Below are 9,378 nucleotides of genomic sequence, written 5' to 3' on the forward strand. Positions count from 1 at the left end.
TGATACAATAGGTCTACCAGGTGGGTTGGAGGGGTCTTTGTGGATTTTTGGTAAGAAATAAATATATTGGGCTACTATATCCTGGGTAGTAAGTTGATGCATGGTGTCCTGCGTGATAATAGCTTCATCCTTGGCCCAACCCAAAAATTCCTCAATTCGTTTTTTGAAACGGAAAGTAGGATTGATGGGCATTAAAGAATAGTATCTTTGGTCCGAAAGTTGTCTTGTCTTGTGATGTACACGAAAACAATTTCCGTTAGACCAAAAATAAGTCCAAATAGTAATTGCGAAAGAAACGGTACCATGTTCCAACTAAGTAAGGGCTCCCACATGTAGATCCACAAGGAACGTAGGTTGTTTATTCAAAAGTGGTCACACCTCGAAAAATAACAGTACTCCTCTCGTAAAACAAGGTCACAAACCTGTGAATATGACTCAGTACACAGAAACGTAGCTGTACCTATGATGTCCCAAGAGACATGTGCTTCTCAATCGAAAAAGTCATAGGAACATAAAAATGATTAATTAAATAACCACACAAAGTTCAGCTGAAACTTCCGACTCCTTCGAACTTAATGAATGTAGTAATACGAGAGACAACAATTCCCCGTTTAGGTTCGTCGTACATAGACGCCAAAATCGTAGATGTAGGCCAAATTACAACAACTGCAACAATCTTCTTCTACACGAACAAAACAAAATCCAAACTGATGGTTTGTAGCCAACTGGACGCACCAAACACTCCAATGGGAAAACCAATGGTATAAGTAGGTCTCGAATGAATGAAAAAACGAAAAAAGAAAAATATGTTATATCATTTTGCAGAAATTTGAATCTTAGATTGTACTTTGGTGACACTGATAGTAATTACAGTTATGATAAAGTTGTTTATCACAAATCTAGCTTTGTTCCTCCCATGCATCCTCTGGTACATCATTTCCAAAATAGTATTCTCAAAGATCTTCATTTTTTTGGTTCTGATGTACGTTGCAAATCTAATAACATTACTTTGGCAGAAAAAACAGGCTATCTTGGAGTTACAGAAGAGCAGAGATTTAGTCATTATTTCGGCTGACAAAGGTGGGGCTGTAGTTGTTATGAATTGGTGTGATTATGACAATGAAGCCAAGAGACAACTTTCGGACCAAAGATACTATTCTTTAATGCCCATCAATCCTACTTTCCGTTGCAAAAAACGAATTGAGGAATTTTTGGGTTGGGCCAAGGATGAAGCTATTATCACCCAGGACACCATGCATCAACTTACTACCCAGGATATAGTAGCCCAATATATTTATTTCTTACCAAAAATCCACAAAGACCCCTCCAACCCACCTGGTAGACCTATTGTATCAGGTAAAGGGTATATTACCGAACCACTTTCTCTGTATCTTACTAAACACCTTAAACCATTACTGAGTCTGGTGCGATCACATTTGCAAGATACCACAAACTTTCTACAAATTATTTCTGATACTCAATTGGAACCTGGTTGGTTCATGTGTACCCTTGATGTAAGTGCCCTATACACTAATATTCCACATAAAGGGGGTCTGGAGGCATTGGCCTATTGGTTGGAAGTGGCTGATTTATATCGACCGGACTTTAATAGTTTTTTGGTATGTCTAGCCGAATATGTTCTTCAGAGTAACGTCTTCTTCTGTCAAGATAATTGTTATTGGCAAACAAAAGGCACAGCAATGGGAGCTTCTTTTGCTCTGATATATGCAGATCTATTTATGGCCTATGTTGAAAAACACGTAATTTATGATTACGATAACAATATCTATTTGGAACACATTGACATTTGGAGACATTACTTGGATGACGGTTGGATGGTATGGAAGGGTGATATACAACATCTAATGGAGTTCCTATCCTATTTGAATAACAACCCATGGGGTCTAGAGTTCATGGTACATCATGATTTAAATACCATCACTTTTCTGGATGTATTAATCAATAGACTCCCGGATCATACACTGAGTACTGAAGTCTTTAGGAAACATCCCCAATACAATACCATCCTTCACGCATCCAGTTTTCATCCACCACATATTGCTCGCAACATTCCGAAATCACAATTTATTAGAATCAAGCGGATTTGTTCTCTTGACACTTCATTTCAACAACAGAGGATGGAATTGACTAATAGATTTAGATCCAGAGGGTACAATATGGGACATGTTGTAAGTGCCAGTAGGCATGCAAATACACTTGATAGAGAGGAACTATTAAGTTATAAAGACCATAACAGTACCAAATCACAACCAATGAGGTTTGTCACTACCTATGCTAGAAATTCAGATTCACTCATTCAAAGTGTACATAAACATTGGAATATCTTACAATGTGACAATGATATTGCTAGCATCATACCAGACAAGTGTCTATTCTCATTTCGGAAAGGCAAAAATCTTAGTTCTTGCTTTAGCCATTACAAACATAGTCATGTTAACAATGAGTCTCATCATTTACAAACCACATTAACTGGGGAACCTTTGATGGGTTGTTTCCCTTGTGGACATTATACTAATTGTGTATATGTACAGAAATCCAAACAGTTTTCTAGCAGAAATTGTGCAGTAGTTTATGATGTCCACTTCTTTGCCAGTTGTAGTAGTGATTGGCTTGTATATCTGGCCACATGCAATTGTGGCTCATTTTATATTGGGCAAACTTCTCATCCCATTAGATTAAGAATATTGGAACATATTAGCAACATTAAAAATAAAAAAGCCAACAATGCACTTTACAAGCACCAACTGGTACACCAAACAGCCAGATTCTCTTTTATGATTATTGATATTATCCAAGGTAACCGTTCTAACAAAACTGGTTGGCACTCAATTTTGAATGCAAAAGAAAAAAAGTGGATAATTAAACTAGGGGGATTATTCCCACCTGGTCTTAATGAACAACTTTAGGGATAACCAATTAGTTTCAAGTTGGGTATATTTAAAAGACAACAATTGATTCATTTGTTTAACACTGAGGAAGACTGTGATAAGATCCGGCCGAAACCGGTCTGTTTTTTTGTTGTTTTTATGATAGTCTAATAAATATGAATTTTCAGGTCACTGAATGCTGGCTCTATCATTTTTTTGGAGTTCTTCTTCTTCAACATCTTTACCACACATGCATTGGTTCGGAGCATAATGCGCTAGCAAGACACACGCTAGTAGCAGGACCAGCACATCAGTTTTAATTTTTCAGTATTACAAGTCATTAATCCTAGTACACGGGGTGGAGATGTTAAGAATTCATAGAAGGTTGTGAACTGAAATGGATTATTAGGTGTAGAGCAGATAAGAGACCAGGGCTCAATTATAAAGTGCCCTTAAAACCAGTATTACATAGTAGAAGATTAAAAGCCATTAAATGAAAATCCATTGATTAAATTGTATTTGCACATTTTCTTTGATACATGTTTAGATAGGCATTTTTTATGACTTATATGTCTCTTCATAGCTTGAATGAGAGTTTGAATATTTAACTTTATATGTATTGTATTATGTGTAACACTTTAAGAAAGTCTTTATTTTTCATTATTTCATATTCTTTTTTATATATTCTTTATTCTTATATTTCTAAGTTTTATTGATTTTAATGAATAATTGATTTACATCTGTCTAAATGGTATCAAATAGATATTTTAATATAGTAAGATACGTTATATCAGTTTTAAATTTGATACATGCCTTTATGGCATTGAGGAAATGATGTCACTCGATTAATTATTCATGAGCAATTAGATTTGGAAGTATTTAAGATCCTTCATTCATTTGTTACTTTTTGGTCTGATGAAGCCTCAATGGTGAAAGTGCTTACCTATCTATGCCAATAAAGCACATAGTATTAACCTGTGGTGTGTCCAGCAGCATTTTGTGCATATATAGAACTTTACAACATCAGAGAAATTGAGTCATAGCTGTGCTTTGTTCCTGTGGATGTGCATTGCTTTTTTTGTTTCGTTAATGCAGTTGAGTTTGCCATTGGGTAAGCTTTAAGATGAAATCTTATAAAACGTTGTGCATAGCTTGGTTTTGGAATTATTGATGCAAATATGAAAAAGCAATATTTGACGCTTAGAGGCGTCAGTAGGAGTTAACTGCAGATGCACCTGGAGGTGTCAGTCTGATGTAATGAGTTAAGATTTAAAGTTGGTGAAGGACCTCACCAGAGATCATTATTATCCTTTCTCCACCAACTTAGTGACCAATATACTTTTTCACCAAACCATAAATCAACCTTATTTTTATACTCATTAATACTTTCTGCTTCTCTAATTTTTAATGGTAAGGAGTTCAATATTTTATCTACTCTGTAAAGAAAGTATTTACCTCCAGTTGTTTTAATCACCACCTTAATATTCACTAAAAAATTATTTCTAGTGTGTTTATCATACTGAAGAAAATGAAACCCCAAAAGACAACCTAGATTAGGATGAGATAAATGTATAAATCCATATTATATTTCCTCTTAATTGTTTATAACATATGGTAAACAGATCGTCTTTTCAATTTCTCAAAATTTGGAATATCTGATAGGCCTCTAGTTTGCTTTGTAAAGAACTTCTGACCCCTTTCGAGTATAATAATATCATTCCTAGAATAAGCACTGAGCCATATTTCAATGGTGGTATTATGATTGCTTTGTAAAAAGGAATCATTACCATTTCATTTTTAGATGGCACATTTATTTTAGTAATTGTATTCAAGTGCTCTTCAAAACTCAACTGACTATTAACTAAAATTCCTAGATCATCATATGCCAGACTTTCCTTAAGAATGGAAGAACTGTAATGTAAGGGAGACTGAAATTTTCCTACCCATATGTAGCACCTTGCACTAAGAGATATTATAATTTTCCTACTTATATATAGCACCTTGCACTAAGAGATATTATAGTACATACCATTCAAGTGAGTCCAGCCATATAGTGAATGTAAATATGATTGTATACCATGCCAATCCTTTATTGAAGTAATCAACGCTGCAAATTTTTGTGTCATCTGGGAGCTTCCCAATCCAACATTTATTGGAGATAGAGAATGTAACATAAAGATGTGAAAAAGGTATGGGCCATCACTTCCATTCCTTTTAAGACTATACAGTTCTAGGTAATCTTTTCTGTTAAAAGCCAGTTGACCCAGTTTTCTAATCTGCGCCTCTTCAGCATAGCCTCTTGGTTATTATCCCTTTTTTCCCTTCTGCCTTTTACTTTTTAATACTAAAACCAGTACTGTTGTGTGACAGAAACCATACTGTTGCTCCCATGTTATTAGATGACAAAATAAGGACGTATTCAATACCTTACTGTATGAAACGTTTTTATAGTCACCCTACATGGTTGTGTGGTGCAGTTGATTGTACCGAAAAACAGATGGCTGAGTGTGATTGTGTGTGACTTGATGCCTGGCTAGCATGAGGATAAAAATTACCTGGAAAAAATACTTAATAGACCCATCTAAGTCAACTTCTGCGAGAGCCATTACTGGAAACTGCTTACATATATATGTTTTAATGCTAGCAGCACATCAATATAATCAGTAAAAGCAGGCTAGTAGCAGTGTAAAACCTCTGGCTAAGGGTTTTGATTTCATATTTTTCACTTTTGTAATTTACTTAAATTTGGGATATACAATAGGTATAAGCCTCTTTACAACTTAAGAAGTATCACATTAAATATAACAATCCTACAATTCCAACATGGAAATACTTTTTCAAAAGCTATTTGAAATAAATATACTTACATTGAAGGATACATTTATATTTTTGACAGAATAGTCAACCTATACGCAGTTCAAAATAATTAACCTACAAACAACAGAGTTACCTAAAGACAGCATTTTTGACAGAACAATTAACCTATAGACAACAGAGTTTTATATCTTATTTTAAAATACATAGGAGTGAACAAAGGAGCATAAGTACTGAATTTTCTTATGCAGTGAATCTGTGTAGGCATCAACCTTTAATTACCAGTCTATCCCCTTCTCAAAATTTGTATAACTTTGTGACCATTGAGTAGTCTCACACTTCTCCCAAATGAGGATTCTTTGGGTGGCTCTTAAAAAAAACAAACAACAAACAAACACAACAAATAAAAACAATGGTTTAATTTTAGCCATATTGGTTGTTAAAAAATGAACATAAGACTACAGTGATTGTTAAAAGAGAATGAACAATCAACTAACACTGTATTTTTGAAAAGCAGAAGACAAATCTGCTACGGCAGCATTATTTTCCATTTTTTCATTAAACAAAACTAACTTGCCAGCAAACATGAATTCTTTTCACCTAATTTGTAATTCTCCTGAAAAGTCAACATCAATGAATAACAGTGGGCCTAAGACTGAATTTTGCCATAATCCTTTTATTAAATTTGCCTTAGTTGAACAAACCTTACTTACCTGAGTTGTACATGTTATTTCCTGATAAGTACAAGCAGACCAGCTTTAAGAGCATAGTAGAGCAACCAATGTATCTTGTTACTTCAATAACACATTAATAAACAATGCTGTTGAATGCTTTACATTAATCTACAGATACTGTAATCACTGTTTTACATACCTCATTCACCTGACAACTGCATTCTAACAATGCCACAAGGTCAGTATTGGTAAAATATTACCTTTATTTTGCACTATTTACAATATTTACAAAATAAACATAAAAAGATGTGTTTCCTTTCTTTATTTCTTACAAAATTAACACACAAAAATAACATTATTTTTGCTAATAATTTCTTACAAAAATCCCCTCCCCATTCCTTTTTCCACAACCAGTATATTATTTCACTTAATATTTCAACTAAACCCCATTTCTTATTGAATGACAGCTCTTTCAGTCTGACTTCCCATAGATTCAAAATTGCTCCAAACAAAATTTTGTCCCTATTATCAATTATTTTTTATCAATATCCCCATAACACCCATACAAAATCATCTATATTTATATATTCTATTTTTTTAATTCCAAAGGATAAAAATTCAAAACATTTTTTCCATAATTTATTTACTCTTACATACCTTAAAAAGACATGCTCTGTTGTCTATATTTCATTACAAAGTAAATATATTATTTGTAAACATATCTTATATAGTATATTACCTTTCAAAGGTAACTTATTTATACCCAGTCTCTATAAGAAATCCTGACACTGTTGTATATTATTTTTTATCTTTTTCAGATCCTTGATAGCTTCAAGAACATTATTACTTAATCCATCCCAAGGATTTATCCCATAACATCTTATGTTAATATACTTATACCAGTCCTTCCTAGATATATTAAAATTTCTATTTACAAGACCGCACATTATTGTTTATGTTGATATTCCATAATTGCCTCTCTTCCACAACCTTTTTGCCTTTTAAATATTCTTTCAGTCTTCTACCACTCTCCATATTTTATATTAATAATCTTTGATACTAAACTTATATTATCTCCATGTTTCTCAACTAACATTTTCATATAATTTCATAGAGACTGCATAACCAATTGGATTAGTTGAACCCTGTCCACCATCTTTCCTATTCATATGCAAAACACCCCTCTTAATAAGATTCAATCTAAAAACTGCTAGCACCATCTCTTTTTCTATTTTACTTGGAATCATGTATACAACTTAGCCATATACCCTATTTTACATAAGATAACTGAACTGATTAAATACACCTTTACCTTATAAGACATTCTGAATACTTTCTATAACCTAACTATATAAATAATCTTTTCAGCTATACATTTCCATTGATCATAACCTCTTTTTTTTCAAACTTTAGCACCTAACACATTTAGTTCTACATCTACACATTTAATCCCTGGTCTCTCCTGAAAAGAGGCTACTAACCTGGTCCACCAAAGGAAAATAAAATAAATATAATAAATAACACATTCTGTATCCCCTTCTTTACCTAGGCCATGCCCTTTTTCTTTCTATAAATCTAATCCTACTTCCCCTATACAATTACAAATACATCTATTCATTTTATCCATCCATCTTTCATCCTTTGCTCTAATAATAACATCATCTTTATATAATAAAAATAGGAATACTGACACAATCATTTATAAACTATTTTCCTAACATGTATTTCAACATCTTAGTTACTACTGTATTTATAATTAATGGGAAATATCCCACTCTTAGGCCAACCTTGCCTCAAACTTCTATATGTATTTTTTCTTAAACCAGTCCAACCATCAACCAAGATCCTCACTTTAGCATTTTCATATGCAGATTGTAACACTTTCAAAATACTCCCTTCCATACCATTTTCCTTTAAAATACATCACAAACTATCATAATCTACACAATCAAAAACCTTTTTAAAAGTGTCTATTCATAACTTTATATCTCTTTCTTTCTGTTTAAGACATCATCTACCATCTCTCTTACAACCATTAATAAATCCTGACTACATAGGATCATAGAATCAAAGGCGATTACTAGGTCATTTTAAGCCTAGCCATTTCATCCCAATGTAATACCATGAAAATACTAGTCAATACCGAAGATAGCATTTAGTGATGAAGTTTAAAATCAAAAATGCCCACCACCAAGACTTTCTCAATGACCTCATTAAATCTAATTTGTAATATTTTCCTGAAAATCTTATAATCTATGTTAATTAATGTTACTGATATCCAGCTCCTACTACCATTCCTCTCACTTTTCTTTACTAAATAAATGTATTAACCCCTTCAGAAATACCCATGTCTACTATACACTCCTGTAACAATTCATTAAACACAGTAAGTAATACCTTTTATTGTCCTTCCTTTAACAAAATACCATCCAAACCTGATACTGGTTCAACATTAACTCTATCCAATATTTTAATTAATTCCTCCATAGTAACCTCTCTCATTAAACTGTCAATAGGCACTTTAGAGCATTTCTTAACACTATAACTAGTCTTTTCTTTTTTCTACCTAACTTATAAATCTAAAAAATCTACCAAATGCACACAGTCCTGAGCTGCAAATGAAGCTCCAGGGAATACGCCACATAACTTTATTAAAAAAATCATAAATCAATTCAAGTCAAGACCTTTATTCCCAATACACAACTAGGACTTCAGTACTGAATAGATATATTATTCCTCATTTTAAGCAGTACCCATAATTCCCACAACATGGCATCATTAAAGGAACTGCCCCCCCCCAAAAGGAAGGCTTAAATGCTCTCCAGTTAAACTGGATAATAGTGCATTAGCTCTCCTAAAAATTATGAATACAACAAAAATGATTCATCAAAAGCATTCAATTCATAACCTCAATTAAAATATATCTAAAAGTGTTTTAAGCATATAAATCATCATAATATTATTAACTGAATTGTGAAATACAAAAAAATTAAATAACCAAT

General features: G+C 33.0%; 1 protein-coding gene across 2 annotated transcripts in view; it reads left to right on the forward strand.

Moving 5' to 3' along the window:
* The window catches only part of ANKDD1B (ankyrin repeat and death domain containing 1B), a 1,083,940-nt gene that overhangs the window by 508,278 nt on the left and 566,284 nt on the right, over nucleotides 1-9,378 (forward strand). The gene's annotated exons all lie outside the window — the stretch shown is intronic.

Source organism: Protopterus annectens, chromosome 2.part2 (assembly GCF_019279795.1).
Source record: "Protopterus annectens isolate FY-2018-M chromosome 2.part2, PAN1.0, whole genome shotgun sequence".
Taxonomy (NCBI): Eukaryota; Metazoa; Chordata; order Ceratodontiformes; family Protopteridae; genus Protopterus; species Protopterus annectens.